This window comes from Culicoides brevitarsis, chromosome 1 (assembly GCF_036172545.1).
Source record: "Culicoides brevitarsis isolate CSIRO-B50_1 chromosome 1, AGI_CSIRO_Cbre_v1, whole genome shotgun sequence".
In the NCBI taxonomy this organism is placed as follows: domain Eukaryota; kingdom Metazoa; phylum Arthropoda; class Insecta; order Diptera; family Ceratopogonidae; genus Culicoides; species Culicoides brevitarsis.
Genome location: NC_087085.1, coordinates 19,442,034 through 19,459,281, shown reverse-complemented (window position 1 = coordinate 19,459,281; position 17,248 = coordinate 19,442,034). Strand labels below are relative to the sequence as shown.

At 28.8% G+C, this 17,248-nt stretch overlaps 1 protein-coding gene across 1 annotated transcript in view; it reads right to left on the bottom strand.

The window, feature by feature from the left end:
• The window catches only part of LOC134827174 (protein NDNF), a 76,066-nt gene that overhangs the window by 33,094 nt on the left and 25,724 nt on the right, over nt 1–17,248 (bottom strand). The gene's annotated exons all lie outside the window — the stretch shown is intronic.

Below are 17,248 nucleotides of genomic sequence, written 5' to 3'. Positions count from 1 at the left end.
TTTTGATACTACAAAGGGAATCAAAAGGCTTAGGACCCCTAATGAGGCAGCTTAGTCCAGTGGTTAGCGTATCAGATTGAACAACATAAGAAACCCTAAGGTCGTCAGTTCCTGACTCGAAATTATGAGAAACTTTTGTGACTTCAGCCGTGCTTAGAATTTACTCAGATCTTTTAGAAACACTTTGGGACCTCCTGTGGGGGCTAAGTGAATTTTTAGGGGGCCTGCTTGGGATAACAAGTAAAAGCTAAGACCGTTACTCGATTTTTATTCAGGAACTTCAGAAAGCTTAAAATTTCACAGTATGGAGTACAATAGGACTGTTTAGAGACCCTATAGGGGTCTACCTAGTATACCCTACTTGACCCTTACCTAGAATAATCTCTTTAGGGTAGTCTATGGGCGAAAAACGGGTCTGATTTATCCCTCATGAGTTCTATCAGGAGTCAAATTGATCCAAAATTCACTTAAGGGGTCAATTTGACTTCTGAAGGGTCAACCTGACCCCTAATGCTTAAAGTGACCCGTTTTTTGCGGTAAGGTCGGTAAGGTATTAAAATAACCTCTAAAGGAGACATGGATATTTAGAAGGGTTCCTTAAGGCCCTAGATGATCAACTCCAAAGGAAGCTATACTAACCCATTTTCATTCCAAAGGGTATCAGACAGATATCCCATGAGGGATGTGAAAACAAGAAACATAAACTTCTCTAATCCATTATTTGATTGTAAAATTTCCAACGAGAGACAACAATAAACGAACGAATGTAAATGAAAAGTTGATCGGCAGACCTTTCGTTGTCTTTCTCACATTTGTGTCTGTGGATTTATTGGTTTGTGTTTCAATATATATGACTCTCCATGTTAAAGGTGGGTTTGTGACGCCGACGTGTTTTTTTTTCTTTCTCTTTATCTAGAATTGTGTGAGGTGAATAAGTTAGTCTTTCAATTGCAGGAAAAGTAAAAAAAAGAGAAGAAAAAAGCAAAGATAAATAAAAACAATAATAAATACGGTTCAGAAGAGCAAATATCTCTCAATACGAAAAAAAGTGTGATTCTTTTTCCAATAATTGATTGGACAGCCTATCATGTGTAAAAATGTGCTGATTCATGTGAAAAACGAAAAAAAAAGAACAATCATCTCAGTGGACAAACACTTTCTATTCTCATTTGCCTGCTTTGAATACCGAACGGATGTTGAGAAAAAATTCAATCGGAAATTCATCAAACCATTTTGTGTTTTCTCTTTGTCGTTTATTTATTCAATACCGAGATGTGTATGTGAAAGTACTGATATCATTATCACGTTAATTTTGCAAATTCGATTAAAATGCAATTTGAAAATGAAATTAAATCTTTTCATTATTTTCTCAATGAAAAACAAATAAAATTAATTTTTTATTGATTTAAAATAAAATCTTTGCATCAAAAAATTCATTTAAAAAATTTCCTAGAAAATCTTATTTTTTCTCGAAAATACGAAAAAACACAAAAAAATTAATTGAACAAACAATTCAAATTACTTATGTAAATTGATCGGCCGACTGCCCCAAATCCATTAATTCAAATTGTACGGAAAAGTAACACACGGTAACAGTTTTTTCGCCATGTAAATAATTTACAGATACATATTTTCATTATTTTCGTATATTACTCGCATATGGCTTCAAATTACACAAAAAAATGATAATTTTCTGGTAAATTGGATGAAAATATTGCAATATTGTGGAAAATTCATGTCACTCGCAAATTAAAATAATTTATTTTTTAAAATTTTCATAGAATTTTTTTAAATGAGTTATTAGAGTTTTCAGATTTTTTTTAAATTAAAAAAATTATTTTTAAAATAAATTTATTTAAATTTTATAATAATTTTTAATTTTATTTAAATTAATTAATTTATTATTTTTAAAATATTTCTTTTTATTTGAAAAAAAAATCAATTAATTTTTTTTTTCAAATAATTTTCAACATTTTTTGAAAAAAAATCCTGTGAGAATCTTAATTTTTCACAGATTCACAATCAGGAACGTTCGCGCGTGAATAAACACGTAAAAAAAGACAGATGAAATTCAGTTGAACCAGATGATAATTCGTATATGATTAATTGGATTTGCTTTCGATGGTTATTTCACATTATCAAACGTTCTAATTGGATTAAAAAAGTTTCACGAACGTTATTATTATATTTTGGCATCGAACAATTCCCTACGGTGGTCAAGTTGAACTCTTTTAATTGCTAGTAATTTTACATTTTATTGATGATTTTAGTGGAAAATTATTTTAATTGCTTCATTTCAGGACTGCCTGTTATTTATTTTAACATTTATGACTTTTTATGATGTACCAAATTTTTTAGCTAATCATTATTTCCATGGTAAAAGTGTTTAAATATAAATTCGTGGAATAAAAACAAATAAATTTAAATATTTTGTAATTTTGTCATGTAAAAACCCACAAAAAAAACGAACGAAAAACAAGAAAATTAAAGACAATTTATTTGGAGCAAGTCCCTCATCGAATTTATTCATTAAAATCCTTTCCTTTTTTGTTTCCACTGGATGCTTTTGCGGTTTGTCTTGGAAAACAAGCAAAAACCTTTTCCTCGAAAAACCTATTAAAAATGTAAACGAAAATCAATTCTTTTAATAATGAATAATAATATTGAAAAAGGAACCAAAATAAATCACTTTTTTTCATTAATTTTCTTTTCGACTTTTTTTCCTATCTCTCTTTTACTCGCTTTAAAACGCGTTATGTCGTCATCGTTGTCTCGCGAGGATTTTCGCCAAATAAATATTAATGAATTTTGTGTTTTCCTGCATGTTCAATATACCGATGAAACGTAAAAAGTAAATAAATGTAAGGAATTTTAAATTACGTCGTCGTCGTCTTCGTCATTGTCTGATGGTCGTGAACGGAAAGAAAATGCGGAAGTAAACGATAAAAATATTAATGGATAATAATGATGGATTTTGATTGAAATCTACTGAATATTCATCATTTTTTTTATTCATAACAGACATTGAATTTATCTCGGTGTTCCCTGAGACGCGAAAAATTTATTGTTTCATTAATGCTATTATGTATTATACATTATGAAAACAAACAAAGCAAAATAAACAAGGAAAAATCTATAAAATCAATGTTTTTGACATTTATTGGAAAATAAAGACGGAGAGAAAAATTTTAAATATTTATACACCGGTTTATTATTGCATCAAAAAGGTAAATATTTTAACATGCTTTTAATAATTTTTTTCTACTTCGAAGAAACGATTAAATTTAATAAGATAAAATTTGTTTCATTACGGAGGTAAAATGCATAAATTTAAAAAATAAATTTAATATTTTAAAATTAAATTTAATTTAGTAAAAAAAAAATAATTAATTAAATTTTTAAAAAAATAAATTAAATTAAATTAAATTAATTAAATAAATTTAATATTTTAAAATTCAATAAAATTTGAAAAAAATATTTACCTAATTAAATTATTAAAAAAAATTAATTAATTAAAAAAAAATTAAATTATTTTTAAAATAAAAAAATACAATAAAAATGTAAAAAATATTAATGAACTCTAAAAAAAATAAAAAAATATTTTAAAATAAAATAAATTTAAATCAACTTTTATTATAATTAAATAATTCAATTTTAATCCAAATTATTCTTATTTAAATAAATAAATAAAAATTAATAAAAAATTTTCTCCTTGTTGGCTTTTTACTTTTTATCATCTTACATCAAATAAAATCACAAAATTTATTATTTAATATTTTAATGAATTAATAAAATAAAACAAAATATTTTCACGCTCTTGTAAGTCTTTTATTTCCATAGAATTCCAAAAGTTTTCTTCTTTTTACTTTTTTTCGCATCATAAGCCTATTCAATTTAATTCCATTCATTGAGCAATGTAATTACTCTTGCGCGCTGATTTTCTCTCGTGTACTCTTAGTTCTTGTTTTTGTTTATTTATTATTGTTTTATTTATGAATTTTGTTGTTTTATGAAATATTTTCATTCACTCTGAAGACTTGTCATTGCGGTTGCGACGTCAAGTGATTAAAATTGTTTCAATCTCGTCGAGCGACGTTTAAGTCTCGTTGCTGCGGCTGCACATAAAACGGAGATTACGGCAAATGATGAAGATGATTATTGCTGTTCTTTCAGTTGTTATTCACTTAAACAGCTCCAAGAAGTACATAAATATTTATAATAACAAAATTTTATCTTCTCCGAAGCAAACTTTAAAGATTTGTTCGTCTTAGCGCTTAGACAGAGAGAAGTTTGATGTTCCTTTTATGTATATATGGAATTCTTTCAATGTTTATTATGATTATTTTGTGTACAGACGAGAAGTTTATCGCTTTATAAAACGAGATATTGTTTATGATGTTAAAGCTTGTTGTTCGAAGTGTGACGAAGTGGTGATAATGATGATGATGTTAATTGGATTTTCAATCAAGTTTTTGAAAGTGCATAAAATTTTATGCTGTGCGCCGTTATTCGTGAGGAAGTTTTATGTGATTATGATAAAGTTTAGAACGTACTTGACAGTGATTTAATTAAAGATCCTTAAGCGTTTTTTAGTTGTGCAATGAAGCTTAAAATGCTCTTAAAATAGTTTTAAAAATACTTTTCCATGAAAATTCGAGTTTCATGTTTTAATAATAGATTTATTTTATGCAAATAACCATTAAAATTTTTTAGACATTAAAAATTCTTAGAAAAATTAAATTATGTTTCACATTATATATTTTTAAGTTTTTATAGGAGTTTTTAAATGAGAAAATTTTTATCTCTAAAAATTTTAATTTGAAATTCAATTTTTTAGAATAAATAAATTAAAATAAACAACTTATGTGAGTTGAATTTATTTAGCTTTACGAAAATTACTAAATAATATGTTTATTGAATTAAAAAAAAAAATATTTAATAAATTTTACTATAAAGATTATTAAGTTAAAAAAAAAACTTTTTACAATTTTGCTTATTTTTTTTAACTTTTTAAAGCTTTTTTTATTTTTTTTAGTTAAAAGTTCAAATTAGTAAAAAAAATAAAATTAAAAATTTATCTAATACTCATTTGATTTTTTAAATTGAAAATTATTTATTTATTTAATTTAATAATTTTATAAAAAAAAAATAATAAATTCTGAAAAATATAAAATTTACTTGAAAGTTAAAATTGTATTGAAGCGAATTTTTTAAATGTTATTTAATTAAAATTAAATAAATTTATTAAAAATATTGTAATTAAAATTAAAATTTTAAAAAATAATAAAATTAGTTTAATTAAAAAAATAAATAAAATTTGAAAAATTCACTAAAATTTCATGTTTCAACATTCAAGTAATTCAGAATTTATGATATTTTTTAAATTTTAAATTAAATAATTCTGTCAAAATTATTCAATGGTCTAAAAAATATTTTTAATCAAAAACTAAACTTTCTCAAAACTCTTGCTTTTCCCTCTAAAACTCATTCAATAACACTCGACAAACAAAGACTAGATATTCGAAAGTTTCTCACAACACAAAACTTAACCTTGCAATCATAAAGTTTCAATAACCCTCATTTCATTAATTTCACATAAAATTCAATAAATGAGAAGAGGTTATATGCGTCTGTACTTGACAAACTATTCGAATTCAATTTCATTGATTTATTAGCATTTTTGTGTGTGAATGTTCGGTAAAAGTTTTACGAACAATGGCATTGGATCAATTTTGAAACTTACGTACGATAATAGTAATAAAAGGGAAAAATCTTTTTAAAGTACAATTACAATCAAAAAAGTTTTTTTTCTTTGTGTACTTGCAAACACAGCAACCGCACACATTTTACATTTTCCCAAACTAAAAGTTTTTCGGAGTAACTTTTCTCTTTTAATTTTTTGTTCTCTCAACTTGGCATGTAACTAGTTTTAAATTTCCCTGTGTTTAGTCGTATAAGCTTTTTTTTACGACGGAAAGAAAATAAAAAAGTTTTGAAACTCTTATTATTATTACAAACACACACATCAAAATATTTTGCCCCGAAATTTATGATAATAAAATTTATATAAAATCATCAACGTAAACGAAATATTTTTCTCTCTTTTTTTTGCTGTCTGTAATTTTAATTTTGTCATGCAATGTTTGTCCAGAGCAGAGACACCGAAGTTCATGCTAGGCCGAAAAACGTAATAACCTCATTGTTTGCATAGCGAGTCATGCCGTTGCGTGTAAAGTTGGCTACCCATATATTTCCATTGGTTTTCACTTCGTTCTCGGTTCTCTCTCCATGCTTTTGGGACAAATGCCAATTATAAATCACCTAGGTGACCATCATTTATTACAATTTTATTTATAACAGCTCTCGTAGTGTATTCGCAGCAGCGTGCGAAAAAGGGAGAAAATTCTACGGAACGAGGTTAACAGTCAAAGCAATGTGTGACATGACACTTGTAGTACTTTTTACAGTCATTTTTTGTGCAATAAACTCTCATTTTACGTATGAAGTGAAATAAAACGGGAGCTTAATAAAAATTCATGATGGGATTTTGTGTCCGTTGTGTGGCTCTGTGTCAAAATGTAATTGTTAGTGATAAATTATGATATCGTTGATTTAACACGAGAGGAATTGAAGCAGATTTATAAGCTTAATTTTTGTTTCTATCTTTTTTTTGCCTCTCTTACAAAAAAAAATCCAAGTTGGGTGAGTTCATTTTTTCCTTACTTCTTATGAATTTTTTTGTTGTATATGGAAGGAATATCAGGGACATCACTCCAATTATTTTAGAATCCACTCACTGTTCTGACGTGCATGTAAAACAATTGTCTTTCACAAAAATAAATTGGATTACAATGTAAAGAACTTGAAAAAAAATAACAAAAGGAAAATCTTCATGATGAATCCTTTCTTTTATTATTTTTTTTTTGTTTTCAGGATGTTACATAAGACACATGTCCAATGTAAATGTGAAAAATTCATGTTTCATCGAGAAAAAAAATTTAAATAAAAAATTAATCAAAGTTCATTTTTTTTTTTGAAAAGATGAATGAAATCAGTTATTGATAAATTTTTTTATGTTTTTTTCCAGAGAAAAGATTTTGATTTTAAAAGAAAATAAATTAAAAATTTTAAATAATTTTTAATTAGGGGAAGACGGGGCACATTCATAACTGGGGTACATTCATAAATTGATTTTTCTCCTACTTAGAAAGGCCGAATCAAAAAATTTTGTTCTACAAAAGGTGCAGTTTTTCATGTGCTTTAAATACACAGAAAACACTTTTTTGAAAATTTTGGAGAAAAACGGCAAAATGTGTTTTTTGGGGTCGTTGATATAATTTTTGTGACTTAGGAAATCATGTAAAAGTCCATTATAAATAATGAATAATTTTGAAATGTTATTTTTAATATTTATTGCCAAGTGTCTTTAACAAATTTACAGAAAAAAAATTTTAAAAATTTCAAGCATTTATAACAGAGCGTCATTTTAAAATCTTGCTTTGGGGTACATTCATAACCTACATGGCACAATATGGCGATTGTATGAATCCCAAAAATTTTTGATAGAATTTTGTTAGTTTTTTCGAGAAAAACTACTTACAATCAAAGAATTTGACAAAAAATGGACTTAGATGTCAATTTTTAAAAAAAAAACGCCATTTTCTCACATTTCATAATAGCCAATATTTTGAAAATGTCAATAAATTTTTTGAAAGGATATCTGGAAAAAATATATCACAAAAAAGTCTGCTGAGGATCATAGACCATAAACACATTTCGAAAAAATTACTTCCTTGGAGTAAAACCATAGTTTATGAATGTACCCCAGGCCATTTATGAATCTACATTCATAAAAATTTCTTTTACTCAAAATATAACTTCCTTACTTTTAATTGATCAAATTTTGCGCCAAAATAAAGTAAACTAATGTAGCTAACACATCCATGAAGAAGATTTTATTTATTCTAATGACGCGTTCTGCAAAAGTTTATGAATTACTTAATTTTAATCTTGAAATTAATTTTTTGAATTCATTACCTAATTAAAATTAATTATTTACAATTAATTAATTCAATTTTTTTTTAATTCGGTATGTTCAATTTTTTAAGAAAGATTTTTTTTCTGAATTTCAAATTTTTAATTTTTTTAATTAAGCATAAATTTAAGAAAGCATTTTTTTTTTAAAATATTTAAAAAACTGAAATAAATTCAAAATAAATTTTTATTTAAAAAAAAAACAAATTATTTTTGTTAATTTATTATTTTATTTATTTATTATTTTATTTATTTATTAAATTATTTTATTATTCAATGACTAGTTTTATTAATTGATTTTGACTTAACTTTTAAAAAAATATATAATTTTTTTTTTAAAAAATAATATTTTCTAAAATTATACAAAAAATGACACAAAATCAAAAAAATATTTTTTCAATTTTTTTAGGATTTTTTAAAAATTTTTACCACAAAATTTCATCAAATTTTAGCAAAGCATAAAATTTTCACAATGTCCCAAGTAATGATGCAAAAGTCACGAGATAAAAAAGGACATTTTACACATAAGAGGACGTGTAAAACTGAGCTTTATTCCGGATTATTTCCAATTTTAGCTCGTCCTTCGTACGATTTACTCAACATTTGACAGAACTGTATTTCAATTATTTTTACGCCAACCGTACGTAAAAGTAACTTACAAAATCATGAATGTTTTTTCTTGCCTTTTTCCCCTGTCAAAAGGAAGAGAGAGACTCTTCAATGCACAACGGTGAACATGTTGAAGGAAATGTAGGAAGTTGTCTATTATATAAAGGATGCAAGTACTTTACAACATCTTCCTTCGTCTTCTGCACTTGTGTCACATGCTTATATGCATTTCAGTTGGCATCAGTCAAAAAGTGTATAAAGTACACTTTTTTTTCACTACGAGACTTAAATAAATCCCTTTTCACTCTTTGTTTGCTTTTCTGAAGAGATTGTGTCTCGGTGTACTTGGAAGACGATGCACATTCACTGCATGGGTATTGAAAAGTGGTTGCGGAAGATGAGATCTAGTTCATTAAATTTCACATCCTCCTCGCATATCACTTCACTTCACATTCACATGTCTTCCGCAAGCACTTCTTTTCTGTTATTTTTCAGATGAATCTGTCCGTAAGAGTATTTTTCTAGTGGAATGATTTTCCAAAAAGATTTAAACGACTTCCTTTCCTGTGTGTTTTTTATTCTAAGAAATGTTTTTCTTCCATCTAATTTTTTTTCTTCGCTGGAATGGACTTACCGGAGAAAACATGAGAGAAAAGCCGAAAACAAGAAAGAAGAAAATTCAAAGTCATTCGTGTGAAATGTCATAAATAAAAGATGAGTTTGAGAAACAAAAGATTTTTCTTTAATCATTTTGAGTTTATTGAAAAACTGTTTTTTCTCGGAAAATCTCGTTTGTGTCTCGACTATCAAACTTGTTCTTGTTATCTTGTCCTTTTCATGTGGATCTCTTCAAAGAGTAGATGTGGATGAGAAACTTTTGATCAATGTGACAAAATATCAATTTGTCCATTTTTTTAAGAAGGTCAAAAATGCTTTCATGTCAGATTTTTCTATATATTTTTTTCAGAAAAGGTAAAAAAATTGTTTTAAAATAAAGGACTGACAACATAAATCGCACAAATGCACTTTATGATTAAGAACAAGCTATTTTACGCTTTCATAAGACTTTTGAGTTTTAAACAATTTTTTTTTGTTTTTTTTTTATTTTTGAATTTTTTTTCCTTGATTTTTATGTTCAAAAAAATAATCTGAGATATTTATGAAATTTTAAAATATAAAAAAATGTTGAGAAAAATTTTAAATCTGAGTTTAAGAGCTTAGGAAAATTTTTATCTATAAAAACACATAAATTGCACAAAAAATTAAAAACTTAATTTTTAAGATTTTTTAATTTTAATTTTCTTTCTTAATTTTTTTTTAATTTTTAACAGATTTTTAATTGCTTTTTTCGATTTTTAACAATTTATATTTTTAATCAAAAAAATGACATATTTTCATATTTTTGATTTAAAAAAAATGTTAAAAATCGAAAAAAAATCTATTGAAAATAAAAAAGAAATTAAGAAAGAAAATTAAAATCTTAAAAATTAAGTTTTTAATTTTTTGTGCGATTTATGTTTTTTTTATCGATAAAATTTTTTCCAGAATTCAAGCTTAAAATTCTTCAACTTTTAGTTCAATGTATCCAAAAACTGCAATGTAGCGTTTTATCTTAATGACCATTCAAAATATGCAAATCACTGAGACCATTCCATTTTTCTTATGTGTCATCCATGCTATTAAAAAAAACTTAAAAAGTTACTAAGGCTTGAATAAACATCATGTCATCTCTTCATGAAATGTGTCGTTTTGTCGTTTTTTTCTCAAGTCATGTTTTTGTCTATTGCTACCGGATGGTGTGTCTACGCTCTTTCCCAAAAAAAAACAGAAAAAAGAAAGAAAAAATTGAGAAAAAGACAAGAAAAAAGGAAGAAAAACAAACTTCTTGTGTCGTTTTCGCATCACACACCTGTGTGCGTGCCTAAAATAGAATTTATTGGACTTTAAACGGAGTCACGTACCTGTTATATTTGATCCTTTTTTACCTTGATTTTTGTTGTTTTATTTTCTGCGTACAAATCTCTTTCTTTTCTTTTTATAAAAAAAGCCACACACACAAAACTTTTCCCAGAATAAAATTTCTTTAAATAAAAATCAGCAGTATTCAAATTTCGTCTTGAACAAACTTAAGAAGACGAAGAAAAAAAGCAAAGAGATCACTTTACGTACATACAAAGATGGCACAACAACTGCCATTAATTTTGGTTTCCGAAACCCTTTTTAGTTTCATGTCGCTTTGCATTATCGCCGAGCAAACGAGTGACATTTTTCTCGTAATTAATCATTTTAACGGTTAGTCGCAGGAAATTATGTCGCAAAACAGATGTTTTTTCGGTTGATCCTAATTTTTCTCTCTCGCCGAAATTAAATGTAGGCCAAAAAGTGAGAAGCATCTGTCTTTTGTCTCGAAAAATCGACACAAACTACCAGGCATCTCCATTTGTTGTATCACACCTCGTGAATGTGATTTATGATTAAAGCTTGCGGTTCGTTTGCTTTTCTCATGGCAAGAGACATTCTGGTACAACAATCCCCCACAGGCTTTCATCAGTCTGAGCATATATTATTTCTTGATTAGGAGAATGTGAAAAGAGAGAGAATGGAACCTAATCAAACTAACACCATTTTTTTCCTTGCTGATCCTTTTATCAGACGCAGAGGTTAGGTTCGGTAGAGCGAAGCAGAAGCACATAAGCAAATTAAATTAGTGCAATCATGCGTAAAATGTACATACAGCTTCTGGTAATGATGCATGTCTTTGTCTTAAGTATGTGTATCGGTTGTATGGTTCGTGTGTTTTTAAGCTAAAACACGAGTGAGAACACAATATCTCTCCTCCGTAATCCAATGAAATCCGCACACAAGTTCGAGTGGCGAACATATTAATGTGGGAAATGCCTAACTAATGTTGTCTGTGGTGTAGATATAATTTCCGATAATCTCTTGAATTCCTATACTTATTGCTTTCGTGTACTTGAGAGTCATGTTGGAGTATTTCCTAGCAGCTCATTTAATTGCCTGTTTGTGCAAATTGATGCTGTCGACTCGAGTTCATGGATAATAAAAATCAATGGGTAAGAAAATTTTATCGTCTACCTGAAGGTCGTTCGATATTATTGAAAATTAATTCGAACAATTGCATTTCGACAAATATTCAATTATATTCGCGGTGTGGCACAAAATAAATATTTAATAGTTAATTAAATTGTTTCATCATCAGCAGTCAGCAACATTCACAACAGTGAAAGAGAAAAAAAAAACAAATTAAAAAGTTTTCGATTGCAGAAAAATCAGTGATGGTAACGTATTTCGATTTCGTTAACAAATTGATTATTTTAAACCACGTGGTTGGTCACGTGACTCGATAGTTTAATTTTCAAGATTTTTAAAAACAAAGATTTTTAAATCATAAGGCTCCTTTTAAATTTTTTACAAAGAGTTTTCTTTAATTTTTAAAACCACGTGGTTCTTTAAGTCAGGTCACGTGGTTTAAAAAAACATCTGGTTTAAAAAATTTTAGACACCACGTGGTCTAAGATAATGTTAAGCCTCGTATTTGAAAGTTTTCATAAACCACGTGGTCTATATAATTATTAAAGCACGTGGTTTAAGAAAACTTTTAACCACGAGGCTTAAGATTATCTTAGACCACGTGGTCTGTAAAATTTTTTAAACCAGATGTATTTTTAAACCACGTGACCTGACATAGCATCACCTTCAAACCATAGCACATTTTTTCTTTGAAATGCGTTAAAAAATCTGAAACATTGTTATACAATACAAAAGTTGAACGCGACCACAATAATGCTTTTTCCATTAAAAAGTAGCGGGAAACAACTTTTGCATAAAAATTTTACGATTATTGCATCAAAAAATTACGATCCTACCTACTTTAATAAAAGAATTAATTTTTCATGGTGAAAAAAAAAGAAAATATAAAAAATAAATTACGCAAACCATGCAAGATTGTGCTGCTGCTCCAATAATGCAACCAGATAAAAATAATATTATGGTGCAGAACGCCTTTCAAGCAAGTGCCTATGGTGAACAACAAAACGAGGAAGTGTAAACGTAATTTTTCATATTTTGATGTATTCTCAACAGCATCATCCTTTTTTTCTCCGGTTGTGAATGCAATCGAGATGCAATTGTGCCTGAAGCGGCATGTTGAATAGTGTTTTGAATGAAAAACGTGGAAAAAATCAAGACGCATTCATGGCAAAAAAACATTTTTATTTCCCATTATTATGAAACATCTCAATGTCATGTGTCAGAATGCTGCCGAAATTGTGCCAAAAAAAAAAAGCGAACGAAAAAAAATTGAATGGTCTGAACATCCGACCAATTATTATTTATTCCACACCATAAAAGACAGTGCGAGAGAGATTTTCTCTGTGTGTGTGATCACATTATTCAATTTCCGCTGTGTATTCTTAGACACAACATCCATAAAAAAGGGCGAAACATTAGTGTAATAAAAATATTTTTATCCTTCATCTGATGCACATAAAGGCGAAAGATGGAGAAACGTGCGAAGAATCATTGGTTAGAGCATGTGATTTGCTTTGCGGAAGCTCAAGTGTGGTTTCATTTTACTCTTTGCTCACTAGCTTGCTTACACAACCATCATCATCTAACACACACTTTACACCAGTCGCCGCACACACATACCGAGTGAATGATGATGTTCCTTAACCAGTACGCCTACGTCGGTACGTAGCATTCAAAGAAAGAAAGGAAACCCATAATTTTTCCACACATATTGTTTCATTTCATCTTCTTCTTCTCTGCTCGTTGCTCCGAAGAGATTCATATTTTGCGATGTTATGCAATTCAGGAACATTTATATCAAGACGTCGTAGGTGTGTGGTAAGGTTATGAATAACTTGGTTTTGTGTGAAAGATAGAGGTAAACAAAGAATTGATGTTAGAAACACACATATAAAGAACGAGAGAGCCATTTGTGGATTGGCGTTATGCTCGTTCATAACAAGAAGTTTTCTTTTGTGTTTGAAAACACAAAGGGAGAATATTTATTGAACTAAAATGGAGAAACAAAAGCAATTGTGACAGACATCAATGAATCAATAAAATTCGAGAGCATTTGAAATGGTTTGAGGTTCATTTGAAATTTCAATACACTCATTTGGTATTGAGAAACTTTGGAGTGGAAAAAAAGGCATAGGTTACTGATGATGTCAAAGAACCTGACATTGATTAAAAGTAACAATAAGCTTATTGAAAAGTTTTGATTGGGAAAGTAATTAGCCTTTGAATTTCTTTTAACTTCAAACACTTTGTAGATGTCCTGGAGATGTTGAAGTTTGAAACTTGTTGTTAGAGAAGAGTTCCAAGTTTGAAAGAAAGCTCAGTTGGATTACCTCTAATTAATTTTTATGTTTAAATTTTCCTTTGACTGGACTTGATGGTTATTTTGACACAATTACGGATTTTTCAAAAAATTGATTATTGTACGAAAACTCATGGGTTGACTTAAAATTTTCATGAGAGATAAATTCCATACTTATGCGTATCTTGCGAGCTCAAACCATGAAAAACTTTTGATTTCGATTGGATTTAGTTGTTGTTTTTGTCGTATTTTTTTCCATCATTTAGATGATATATTTACTTTTTTGTGTTCTTAATTTGTGCTAGTTTACTATATTTTAATGTTTTTAATCACATAATCTTTTGCTCTTGTTTTAAATTGATTCAATTTTAGTTCACTAATATCACAGGTTTTTAATAATTCGTTGTATAATGCTGATCCCTTGTAAAATACTGAGTTGGTTAGCAGGTTACTTGATGGTCTTAGTTGATTGTTTCTTCTCAAAAGGTAAGGCTGAACGTCTCCAACATGTGATATGTTTACTCTTAGGTAATCGGGCAAGAGACCTTTTACACATTTATAAGTAAGGACAAGCACATTAAAGTATATTCTCTGTTTGACACTCAATAATTCAGTTTGTTTCAACATATCACAGATTCTAGTATACCGATTTGATTCAGTCAGTGATCTTAAAGCTTGATTTTGCACTTCTTTGTGTTAAAGTAAACTCTTTGCTTCACGTCAAGTATCTTCGTGTCATTGAGCATAACTCCATATTCGCATATCTGTCTTTAAAATTTTTTGAATCGCCTTAGAAACCCTTTGTCATCTTTTGGAACAGATGCGCGAATTCTGAATAAGTCTTAATCTGAGATCGTTTATAGGATTATTAGCTTATACCATTTCTCGTCTTTCAATGACAAAGCTTAAGATCCTGCAGTAGAAAATACAATAAGACTCCTTGAGAGACTTATCTAAAAATATTTTATGTTAAATAAATTTTATTAAAAGAACTACCTTTGGAGCATCCCAGTTTATAATTTGCTTCTAAGTCCGTTGACAAAATCAGTCACTGTACCACTCTAGTTAAGAAGGTGTCATCTTCCTTTCATTTCATCTCTTTTAATTTGATTATTTCTCAACATAATGATGCTTATTCATCCATGCTATCGTTTGTCTTTCTCCTACACATTCTCCTATACAATATTTATTTAATTATACATTTAGACTTATCAAAGCCACTCTCTCTCTCTGTTTCTCCGTATTTCGATACGTATAATGATAATGATGATGATTCTGATGCTTTCACACATTTTACCACCATTCAAAAGGAACGTTAAAGAAAATAATAACAGCAGCAATAATAATGACGATAATAATCTTCACACAGCATTTTGTAACATCGTCGTTATCGCACACTGGGAGAATGGTTCAAAGACGATTGTCTTTTAAATAAACATACCCAACTAGGTTTGGACGACGATACAAAACCGAAGAGAATTTATGCTGAATGGAATTTAATAACCAACTAAATAGAAAATGATGATTGTGGTGGCTTATGGCAGAACTTCTGTATCCGCAACAACAGTGTTCTGCCATTTTATTGAATTACGCATCAGATAACTAATGAGTGAATTTTGCTGAAACAATCGAATGCTGAAAGTTTATCACCATCATTGTCATCGTCGTCCTCGTGCATGCGGTTATGGCTTCATACAGTTGAGCTTCTATTTAATTGTTGTTTGTTGGCTTGTCAATTATCTAAAGATTATTGTCAATGTTTTATGTTAATGCAAAATGAGAGGACGTGCTTTATCATCATCTTGTCACTGGGGGCATTGTGGAACATGAAACTAAACAGCTTTCGAATGAAAAGTTGATTGTCATTAGTATCGTTGTCTAGACCCATAAATTTCATTTTTATCCTTTTCCATTATTTTATTATTACACAATAATAAAGCCCATTCCTGTTGCTGCTGCTGCTACTGTAGAGCCAATCAAGCCAATCAAAATGTCTCTGGGATAAAATGAAAAATATTTTCTTTTCATTTTATTTGTGCAAAATACCGAGCAGAAAGAACGACGATTAATAAAAGAAATGTCAATTCTAATATACTTGTCGGCATGTACACTTAGAGACCCAAATATCTAAATATAAATATATAGAGGAAAAAAATAAAATATTGCCTCGGAATTTAACGGATAAAAGGAATGCGAAAAAGAATGATCGTCGTTTTAAAATGGAATAAAAATAAAATAACAAAGCATGGCAGCAACAAGCAGTCAAAAAGGAAAAGAAAAAAAACTTTACACACTTTTCCCTTATAGACATTGACAGCTATAAACTTTTCTTTATCGCGTGAAATGACTGATAACACTTAGTGCTTTCCGCATCTCACGTACCATTCTTCGCATTTCTTTTTCGCTATTATTGCTTCCGCTGTTGTTATTTTATTTTTATTTTTTTTCGCATTTAAAAGAACAACGTGTTGTTACAAATTGCTCTCTGCTCCGTCGTTCTTCCATCCAGTTTCACTCAAGTACTTATGCTAAGTCAATAATGTAACAACATTCATTATGAACGAATGAGGATTTGTAAAATTAGGATTTATGGCGGAGAAAGTGGGGATTATGTTGTGCCTTCTCATTGCAATATCGGAGGATTATTACTTATTGAGAGCGGCACTTTTTCCAAACTTTTTTCGAAAGCCTCAAATCCAGTCGCAATTCATATTTCAATCGTGCTGCGATTTCTTCTTGGCTGGATTCATTTTTGATTGATTGCCTTTCGAGTACATTCACTACCAATCGCGAGTAAATCGAAAAACAAAAGATCACAGAATCAAAATGAAATCAAAAAAGCAAGCACAAAGGGATTTCATTTAGTCGACATTTGTTACCATTTATGAGAGAGAAAAAAAACACAAAGCAGAAAAAAACAAAGTTATTGCTTGCCTTTGCAGCTGCTCAAAGAGCACATTTGTTGTTGGGCGCCTCGTTTTGTATTTGCGTTGATAGTTGATCGGAAAAAAAATGTATAAAAGGAAAAATAACGCTTCACCAGACAAATAACATGTGAAAGAGAGAGTCGTGCAGACAAACATCTGTTTTCGAGAAACGATGCGAACTCATTTAAAAAGAATTTTTGTTCGATTTCTTTATCGCATTTTCAATCCTGTCAATACTGCCATTACTTTATCCCGTATAACTTACTTTTGTTTTCTTTTCTATTATTTGCTGTTTTTGTTGTGAATATAAATAAATAGAAAAGTAATG